Here is a 10,658-nt window from a genome sequence, read left to right as displayed (position 1 = left end):
GTCCAGGTGACAAGCCCAGCCAAGTGCACGCATCCATGCCATGATCTTATTCTCAGACTTGGCATTTTGTCTAACAAGTAAGTCCACCTGAGTGCCCAAATCAGTGACTAAAGTTCACATCCCCGCCATCTCCTGTTCTAAGGAAACCATTCTTGTTCCCCATACACTACCGGAAGGTTCTCCAACAGCCTGCTCACGCGTGGTAGTAGCATCAACATCCTCCCCGTGCACCTACCACTCCTCTACGGGTGCATTGGACTCCTCACTCTCAACCTTAGTAGCCACAACATGTTCCTTCCCAATGACAACTTTATTAGCTCGAAATTTCTTTTCTCGATTGACCTTTCCATCCGTAGCCTTGTTTTCTGATACCCGTGCCTCACGGCACAACCGAGTGACTAATGATGAGAAAAAGAACCCATACCTCTGCATCGGACATCGAATTGTCATCTCATCTTGAATAACCTTAGCCATATCAAAGTCGTGGCCAGTGACAAAGCACCAAATCAGAGTAGCCCAGGGACCATTTACCTCAGTTGTGTTGCCGGAAGGCATCATGCTTTTATTAATGATGTATAACCAATACTTTCCCTAAAAAGTGAGTGCATCAGAGTGAAATTTGTGTCCCCTGATTAACCACACCACCTCCTTCCCGGGCACACAAATGGTCTCAAAGAATATAGTCCATGGGTATGGTTCCTTGCTGTGCACCAAAAAGTCGAGATACATTCTTCATAGATGGGAGTATGACTGTGCACCTGGGAGTATGACTGTGCACCTTTGGCAAACTTCTGTGGCTCTTGCGCGCTCAGGTGCACGTTTGGGGTTGCTCGTGCGCGACCGCGCACTAGAATTTCTTCTTGCTCAACTTGTTTTCCTCCCACTTAGTGCACTATTCGACCATTGATCCCCTCTGTACCACCTGCACTGAAAGGTAATATATTAGACCCAAATCAGACCAAATCTCTATCGAATCAACCAAATCAAAGACACAAAGTGGGCATAAATATTGAGTAATTTTAAGCTCATCACATTTTTATTAGATTAGAAAAAGCAATGGCCATAAACATCTTCTAAAGTCATGGGCGGAGCTATTATTTAGGTTACAAGTTCATCGAACTCAATAGATTTGATCCAAATTAAACCCTATAACTCTCTTAAGAAATCCACTGAACAATATAAATTATTACTAATTTAGAAATCAATAACCTAAAAACAACTAGAATCGTGAATCCGTAAGCTGCAAATACAAAAATTCTGGCTTTGTCTCTACGTAGTTAGTGTCTCTTTACCCTCCAGTACTCCAGCAGGTAAAGGTGGAAAAAGCGCGCAAGGCATATACTTCTATTCAGTAAAGGTTCATGACTCTGTACTACTCGACCCAAATATCAAGCAATGTCAAAAGTGCTTTCATAAAATAAAAAACTATGTGCTAATTTGCTAAGCTATATATCTTTTTACAAATGAATCATTGGGTACTCATGCAAAAGCACTTCAACACATGAATTAGTACTTCATATTCATTATTGTTTACAAGAATGGCTTCTTTGAAATTTATCCAACTAGGCTTACTATTCCTATTAATAATGTGTTTAACTCTAGGCTCAACTCATAGAGTACTATGACAAAGTAGAAAAATATCTTTGTGAATTTTTCTTTCTTTGTGTGTATAAACTTTACAGGCTATGTATAAATACAAAAAATTAGAACCTAGGGCTTATTATGACTAAGCCATCTGGCACTATTTTATTTGCCTATGTATAACGGTATACAAGAAATAAAAAGGACTATATACATGGTATAATTTTCTGTGTACTATTGTATTGTATTTTGTAGCTACTAGAATGAGGCTTTGTATTTTTTGCTGATCTAAGACCCAAATTGAAATTGGGTCCAAGACAGAATTGTTGAATCAAGAAGGCCCAAGTCGTGGCCCGTATGTTCTTTGTGACCCATTAGCCCACATGCCCAATCACTTGTTATGTTCTTTGTACATATAAATACATTATTAAGAACCAAAAGAACCCTAGCCACTTCTAAACTCACTTTGCCGTCTTTGTTCATTTTCTTATCAGAGGCGTCTAAAGAATAATCTTTTTCCACCGGAGATCGATCAAATTTTGTCATACCAACACCAATACCCCTCCCCCCCAAGTTGGAGGGGGAGGAAAGAACCCCCAAATTGCCTAATAAATCATGATGAAGAGGACCAATGAGGGCTTTTGTAAATAGATCGGCAAGCTAAGAGGAAGATCTGACAAAGGAGAGGGAGATTAGACCAACAAAAAATTGCTCTCTTACAAAATGATAGTCGATTTTAACATGCTTGGTCTATTCGTGAAAGACGGAAATTTTAGCGATATGAATCGTTGCTTAGCTATCTGAGTGGAGAGGAACTAGAAGAGAGATGGGTATTGAGAGATCTTCAAAGAGTCGCACCAACCAAGTCAGTTCTGAAACCACTCGCCTCATCGAATGCTACTCTGCTTCGGCAGAACTAAGTGAAATGGAAGTTTACTTTTTGGACTTCCATATTCATAGGAGAGGTACCTAGTGAAATATAGAAACCAATGACTGATTTTCGAGAGTCTGGACATGTCCCCCAATCGAAATCACAAAAAGCTAGAAGTTGAAAGGATGATGAAGATGACATAAAAAGTCTTAGACTAGGATCCTTCAAAAGATATCGAAGAACTCGACGAGTAGCTTCGAGATATGGCTGTCTACGGTCTTGCATGTACATGCTCAGGTGTTGAATGGTGAAAGACAAGTCTGGTCTAGTATGAGTTAAGTAATTAAGTTTTCCAAGAATATAGCTGGAGGGCATCAAATTCCCACAAAAGATCCAGTGTGAACTTTCTTTGGGAAAGGATCAAACCTTGAGGTTCTCGAAGAACCTCCATTCCCAGGAAGAAATGTAAGTCCCTAAGGTCCTCTAGTTTGAACTCTTAATTCAGAAATTTCTTTAATGCATTCAATTCAGCATTATTATTTCCCGTTAATAGGATATCATCCACATTGACTGCCACGATTGAGATAGAAGAATTTTTATTTTTGAAAAATAAGGAATAGTCATTCATAGAATGGGTGAATTCCTTAAAATTAAAAGCAGTTGTGAGCTTAGCATACCATTAACAAGAAGCTTGTCGAAGGCCATAAAGAGACTTCTTTAATTTGCAGACATGAGTAGGAATAGGAGGCATTACCCTAGCTGGGAACTTCATGTATACTTCCTCATTTAGATCTCCATGTAAAAATATATTATTTACATACAATTGGTAGAGACCCCATCCCTTTTTAACTGCAGTAGTTAGAATATACCTGATGGTTGTCATTTTCACCACTAGTAAAAATGCCTCATTGAAATCAATACCCTCTTTCTATATATCTCCTCAAATAACCAATCGAGCTTTAAATCTCTCCACACTTCCATTTGAATAGTGTTTAACTTTGTATACCTACTTTCATGGTAAGGCTTTTCTTCCATGGGGTAGTTCAACTACTTCCCAGATCTTATTGAGCTCAAGAGACTCAATTTTCTTTTTCATTGCTTCATGCCATCTTGGATGATATGTTGTCTGTGCATAATTAATAAGTTCGTGGATATTTGACACAGAGTTAAATATTTGTTGATTGGAAAGAGATAAACCATTAAAAGCCACTGAATCTGGGGTGATAGGGCTTAGAAATCAAGATCCACTACGATTAGTCAAATAAACAATATTACAAATGTAATCCTTGAGATAAGATGGTGTAACATGGGTGTAACGACTCGACTTGTCATTTTAAGAATTTACGTCCCGTTCAGTGACTAAAGGTCTCGAGCAGTTTCGTAATATATATTATGACCAGTGGGTGTAGTTGAGTTTAATTTTCGGAAGATTCGAAATTAAATTAAAAGAACAATTCTCATTTTGAAGCTTGAAATGAAAAGAGTTGACCGTAGTTTGACTTTTGAGCAAACGACTCCGGAATAGAATTTAGATAATGTCAACAGCTTCGTATGGTAATTTTGGACTTAGGCGTGTGTCCGGATCTAGATTTGGAGGCCCGTAGGACAATTCGACGCATTTTGGCAAAAGTTGAAAAATAGAAGATTTTTGGAGAGTTCGACCGAAGGTTGAATTTTTTATAATGAGGTCGGATTTCGATTCCGGAAATTGGAACAGTTCCATTACGTCATTTTTGTGACTTGTGTGCAAAATTTGAAGTTATTCCAGATTGATTTGATACGTTTCGCTGCAAAATATAGAAGTTGGAAGATTTAAAAACTCATAATTTGATTCGATGCGCGATTCATAGTTTCGGCATTGTTTGACGTGGTTTGAAGCCTCAACTAAGTTTGTATTGTATTTTGGGACATGTTGGTATATTTAGTTAAAGTCCTGAGGGCCTCGGGTGGATTTTGGAAGGTTAACGGATCAACTCGGACTTAAAGAAAGCTGCTGGAATTCTGATGTTCTGGACAGCAACTGATGCGACAGCTTCTGCGAGAATTTGGTCGCAGAAGTGAGGATTTGCAACGCAGAAGCAACTTGGGCAGAAGCTGATGAAGAAGGCCGCAGAAGCGGCAATTTCTGCGCAAATGCGCCTGGCCATCGCAGAAGCGAAAATGGCTTCACAGGTGAGAGCTTGGGCTGGGCAGTGAGGATCGCAAATGCGATTTTTGTCTCGCAAAAGTGAGACCGCAGATGCAGCATATTCGTCCGCAGAAGCGACAAAAACATAAGGGGGTTAAAAATCAGTCATTTCTTCATTTCGATTGTGATATTTGGAGCTCGGTTCTTGGGCGATTTTGAGGATTCCTTCATGACTTCGACTGGGGTAAGTGTTCTACATCCAAGAATGATTATATTTCATAAATCAATGGCTATATTCATCGTTTAATTCGAGTTTTAATGGAGAAAATTGAGATTTTTATAAAACTTTTCAAAAACGAAAATTCAAGATTTGGAGGACGATTTGTTATTGGAATTCGATAAAATTGGTATGGTTGAACTCGTATCGGAATGGGTGTTCGGATTTCGTGAATATTATGTCGGGTTCCGAGAGGCGGGTCCCGCGTTGACTTTTGGTTGACTTTTTAGAATAAAATTTTAAGTCGACATTTTATTATCCGGAATTATTTCTGATGAATTTTAATGAAGTTATATAATTAATTTGGATAGATTTGAGCTATCCAGAGGTCAATTCAAAGAAAAAGATAATTTTGGAATATCGTCATAACTTCAAAAAGGTAAGTATCTTGTCTAGCCTTGAGTGGGGGAATTACCCCTTAGGCATCGAGTCTTGTGTGCCATTTGTGAAATATGAAAAGCCGTGTACGCGAGGTGACGAGTACGTACTCGAGCTTATATGTGCAGAATTTATTGGGTTAAAGTCTTAGGCATTATTGTGTAGTAAATTGGATAATTATTGGCATTTATTAAATCATCTACTTGTCATGCCTCTATCCTCGTTTGTTAATTTTTTTTTTATATGAAAATTTGATGTGATTGTTACTTGAATATTTATGTGAATTCCGTGAGTTTGTTGATTTGATATTTCCTGAAAATAATTATATTATGGATTTTTCATCTGCAAATAATTAATGAACTAAGTTTAAACTGAGGCGTTAATATAATTATCAAAAATTTGAATTAATGAAGGTGTTGCCCTATACTGAGTATTTTCTATCTCTGTTGATTATTTTTGAGGTTTTACATACGTTGTGTAGAGCCTTGGGCTATTTTTGAGAAATTTATTGATTTTACTATATCATTGGAATTGGTTGTATTTGTTGGACAAATTGTGATAGGAATTGATTGTGCTGTGTAGTCGTGATAATTTTTTGTGTAAATTGTTGTGTGATTTGAGTTATTATTATGAGGATATAAGGGTGGCATTTCACTGTGGTTAAGTGTGTTAGGATATTGTCTGGGTAGAGTGATAAGGGTGGCTATTATAGGAGTGATAAGGGTGGCTATAGGAGAGATAAGGGTGTCTATTGTTAGGGATGATACGTGATGATGTGGAGTTATTGTGTTGGTAATTCTTATGTGATGATGTGGGGTTATTGCGTTGGTAATTTTCATGTGATGTTGTGATTTTCCTTGTGTTTATTTTTATATCTTGTGCAATTTGCCTTGTTGTTGGTAAATTAATAATAGTCTGATCTATGTTGAAATCGGGAGCCTATGGCTATTGCCAGGCGGATTATGAAATAAAATGTGGGCACGGGGTGCCGTGAGTAAATAATGATGATATTGGCACGTGAATTGTTCGTGCAGTTGTGATATGAAATGTGGGAACGAGGTGTCGTGAGTAAATGATGATGATATTGGCACATGAGTTGTCCGTGCGGTTATGATAGAGAAATTGGCACAAGGTATCGTGGAAATATGAAAGTGGGCTGAGACCCGTATTTTTATGATTTTGAAATGAGGTGTCACAGGGTGACTTTTATTCGAAAGATATTTATTTGAAGGAATTATATTTGAAAGAGATTTATTTGAAAGAATTATATTTGAAAGATATTTATTTGAAGGGAGTATATTCGAAATATATTTATTGGAGAGTATCATATCTTGAAGATTATTATTTATATTTGAAGGACTTGATTAATTGGTTGTACTTGTATTCATTATTTGTTGAGCAATATTTACGGTGTTCTTGTTGCCCTACTGTGCATATCACTGGTTGATTATTGTTTCCATCATTGTTATTTGTTTCCTATTATTTTTGTATACTATATTGCACAAGTTATTAGACTAGTGAGTGTCGCGACTGTACCTCATCACTACTCCACTGAGGTTAATCTTGATACTTACTGGGTACCGACAGTAGTGCACTCATACTACACTTCTGCACATTTTTGTGCAGAGCCAGGTTTTGGAGATATAGGACTCGGACAGAGTTATAGTGTGATCGCAATGATTCAAGGTAGAGCTGCTTAGACGTCGCAGTCCCTTGGTGTAACGACCCGGCCAGTTGTTTTGAGAGTAATAGCCCCGATCCCCTATTTTTTGCTTTCCCTTATCTGTTTATGCTTATGTGACTTGCCGGGATGTCTTTTTTTTGGTTTCGAAGTGTTTTGGGACACGTAGTCCTTAAAATGGAAGCTTAAGCCTTAGGATTTTGAGCATCAGAACTGTGTGAAGACGACACCGGAATGAAGTTACGTCGGTTCTGTTAGCTCCGTTGGGTGATTTTGGACTTAGGAGCATGTCCGTACTGTGAATTTGAGGTCTGTAGCTGATTTTGGCTTGAAATGGCAAAAGTCGAATTTTTGGAGATTTTGACCGGAAGTGAACTTTTTGATATCGGGGTTGGATTCCGATTCTGGAAGTTGGAGTAGGTCCGTAATGTTGAATATGACTTGTGTGCAAAATTTTAGGTCAATCGGACATGGTTTGATAGGTTTCGACATCGGTTGTAGAAATTTGAAGTTTCAAGTTCATTAAGTTTGGATTGGAGGGTGATTCATGTTTTGGTTGTTATTTGACGTGTTTTGAGGGCCCGTCTAGGTTTGTATGGTGTTTTAGGACTTGTTGGTATGTTTGGTTGAGGTCCCGGGGGCCTCGGGTTGATTTCGAGTGGTTAACGAATCATTTTTCGGACTTATTAGAATGGCTGAAGTTTTTTGAAAATAGGTGCGAGATCGCACGTGCGTAAGGCCAAGCACAGAAGCGGAATTGGGACGGTGGTCAGGGGGTCGCAGGTGCGAGGGGAAATACCGCATCTACGATGCCCACAAATGCGCTTAAGGAACAGCAGGCGTGGAGAAGACCGCAGAAGCGGATAATAGTCTGCAGGCGCGCACTCGCAGGTTCGACCCTTTTTCTGCAGAAGCAGACCCATCCCTCTTAAGTCATTTCTGCACCTGCGAAGGAAATTCCACTGGTGCGGCATCGCAGGCGCGATTGGAAGCCCACAGAAGCGAAATTTCTGGACAGAACAGTTAAATGCAAGGGTTCGCGATTTTTGCTCATTTTAAACATTTTGAGCTCAGGTTTGGCGATTTCTTGAGAGCATTTTCGATGGATTTCTTGAGGTAAGTCCCTTGTGCTTATTTTTGATCAATAATCTTGCTTCCCCATTTATTTTTTCACCTAGTTAGTGTGTATTTAAGGTGGAATTTGGGAGTTTGAGGCTAGGGATTTAGAGAGTTTGATTTGAGGATTTGAGGGTCGAGTTGATGTCGGAAATTGGCAATTTTTGTATGGGTGAACTCGTGGTTGATTGGGTGTTCGTATTTTGTGACTTTTACTCGATTCCGAGATGTGGATCCGTGTCGATGTTTTGGGCCGAATTTTTGATTCTTTGCTAAATTCGTAGATTTATTATTTAAATTAGTTTCTCGTAATTTTATTCATGATATGTAATTATTTTTGGCTAGATTTGGTCCATTCGGAGTCAGATAATCGAGAAAAAGGCATTATTACGGATTGATTGAGCTTGGTTCGAGGTAAGTGGCTTGTCTAACCTTGTGTGGAGAAAATTCCCTTAGGATTTGGTACTGATGTAATATGTGAGCGCCGTATACGCGAGGTGACGATTGCGTACACTGGCTATTTGTTGTAAAACCCGATTTTTATTGAGTAGTAACCTGTTTTCATTCTTAATTGAGTTATGCCAATATGTGTGGTTATCCTGTTTAGTCTAATATCGTATGTCTAAGGGCTTTAACTGCTTATTTGAACTCTATGCAGCATGCCTAGTTGATTTTTCTATTTTTCCTTGTTCTTTATCAGTCCTAAATGTAGAATTCTTGCTGTTAACTGTGGTATTTATCGGTTTGAGCTGTGTGTTTACTTTTGAGACTACGAGGCGGTTCCTTAGAAGTTATCCCTGCACATTTACTTTTAAGACTATGAGGCAGTACACCGGGAGTTCTCCCTGTACATTTACTTTTGAGACTACGAGGCGGTACCTCGGGAGTTCTCCCTGCATATTTACTTTTGAGACTACGAGGCGGTACCTCGGGCGTTCTCTCTGCATATTTATTTTGGGACCACGAGACGGTATCTCGGGAGATTTCCTACTATTTATCCCTGTATGTTGTACTGTTATTTTGCTGTGTTTTCCTTTTGTTAAATTCCAGTCTCTTATTATACTGTTGTATTCTCCTGCTTTATTTATTATATACCAGTGGGCCTGACCTGACATCGTCACTACTCTACCGAGGTTAGGCTTGGCACTTACTAGGTACCGTTGTGGTGTACTCATGCTACTCTTCTGCACATGTTTTGTGTGCAGATCCAGGTACTTCTTATCAGCCCCGCTATTAGCTGAGAGTGCTTGCTGTTGTACGGAGGATTCAAGGTATATCTTCCGCATCCGCACACCTCAGAGTCCCCCTCTATTCTCTCCTATGTCATTTACCTTCCGTACTTCTTTTGTTAGACTCTAGTGTATAGAGATACTAGTTTTCTTCTGTAACTTGTGACTTATGATGCTCCGGGTTTTGGGAATACTGTGCATTGCTAGAGTGTTGGTTATTGTACATGCCGAGTGGCATTGTTACTAGTTATTTAGTTATCTGTTGCAGTTAGTTGTTAAGTTTCACTTCCATTTTTATTATTTCCATATTTTTGTTAGGCTTACCTAGTCATAGAGACTAGGTGCTGTCACAACGTCTTACGGAGGGAGAATTAGGTTGTGACAATTGGTATCAAAGCTCTAGGTTCATAGGTATCGTGAGTTACAAGCAAGTTTAGTAGAGTCTCACAGATCAGTACAGAGACATCTGTATTTATCTTCAGGAAGCTATAGAACTATTAGAAAAAAATTCACTTCTTTGATTCCTTGTCGTGCGAAATTGTTGACTTCGAAATTCTAAATTTTTGTATTCTATTCTCTCACAGATGGTGAGGACATGTACAAATGGATCTGATGACCAGGCACCCGCGCCCCCTGCTAGAGCCGCGATAGGCCGGGGCCGGAGCCGGGGTAGAGGTCAAGGACTTCCACACGGTGCAGCCAGAGCACCCGCACGAGCTGCTACAGAGGAGCCCCCAATAGTTCTAGCTGGAGGGAAGACACCTGAGATATCTGTTGCTGCACCAGCTCTCCATGAGACTCTTAGGCACTTTCTTAGCATGTTCAGCACCTTGGCTCAGGCTGGATTGATTCCACTTGCTCCTACCACATCTCATGTCGGGGGAGGAGCACAGACTCCCGTCGCTGGTACCCCAGAGCAGCGGGTTCAGGTCAACCAGGTTCCAGAGATTACACCGATGCAGCCGGTAGCTCCAGCTTAGCCCGAGGTTAGGGCAACAGTTTCTGAGGCGGAGCATCTCAGACTTGAGAGGTACAAGAAATACCACCCTCTTACCTTTAGTGGATTGGCGTCAGAGGATGCCCAGGGTTTTCTAGAGGATTGTCACTGCATTCTTCGTACTATGGGCATAGCGGAGTTGAGTGGGGTTTCTCTTACTACATTCCAGCTTAGAGGAGCAGCCTATCAGTGGTGGCGTGCTTATGAGTTGGGTAGTCCGGCTGAGGCAGCTTCACTTACATGGATTCAATTCTCAAACATGTTCTTGAGGGAGTATGTTCCTCAGAGTCTCAGAGTATGCAATTCGCTTCAGTAATCTGGCCCGACATGCACCAGCCTTGGTTGTCACATCTCGAGAGAGGGTTCGTCGATTTATTGAGGGACTCCACCCCAGTATCAG

The 10,658-nt window shown here is 40.0% G+C and overlaps 1 long non-coding RNA gene across 1 annotated transcript; it reads left to right on the top strand.

Annotated features, from left to right (window-relative positions):
• Nucleotides 1–2,030: 2,030 nt before the first annotated feature.
• Nucleotides 2,031–9,540, top strand: LOC138894443 (uncharacterized). Its single transcript, XR_011409096.1, has 2 exons — nucleotides 2,031–2,917; nucleotides 9,238–9,540. It is a non-coding gene; the product is annotated as an uncharacterized lncRNA (long non-coding RNA).
• The last annotated feature ends 1,118 nt before the right edge of the window (nucleotides 9,541–10,658 follow it).

The sequence above is a fragment of the Nicotiana tomentosiformis genome, chromosome 6 (assembly GCF_000390325.3).
Source record: "Nicotiana tomentosiformis chromosome 6, ASM39032v3, whole genome shotgun sequence".
Lineage (NCBI taxonomy): Eukaryota > Viridiplantae > Streptophyta > Magnoliopsida > Solanales > Solanaceae > Nicotiana > Nicotiana tomentosiformis.
This window is presented reverse-complemented; position numbering and strand designations above follow the sequence as displayed.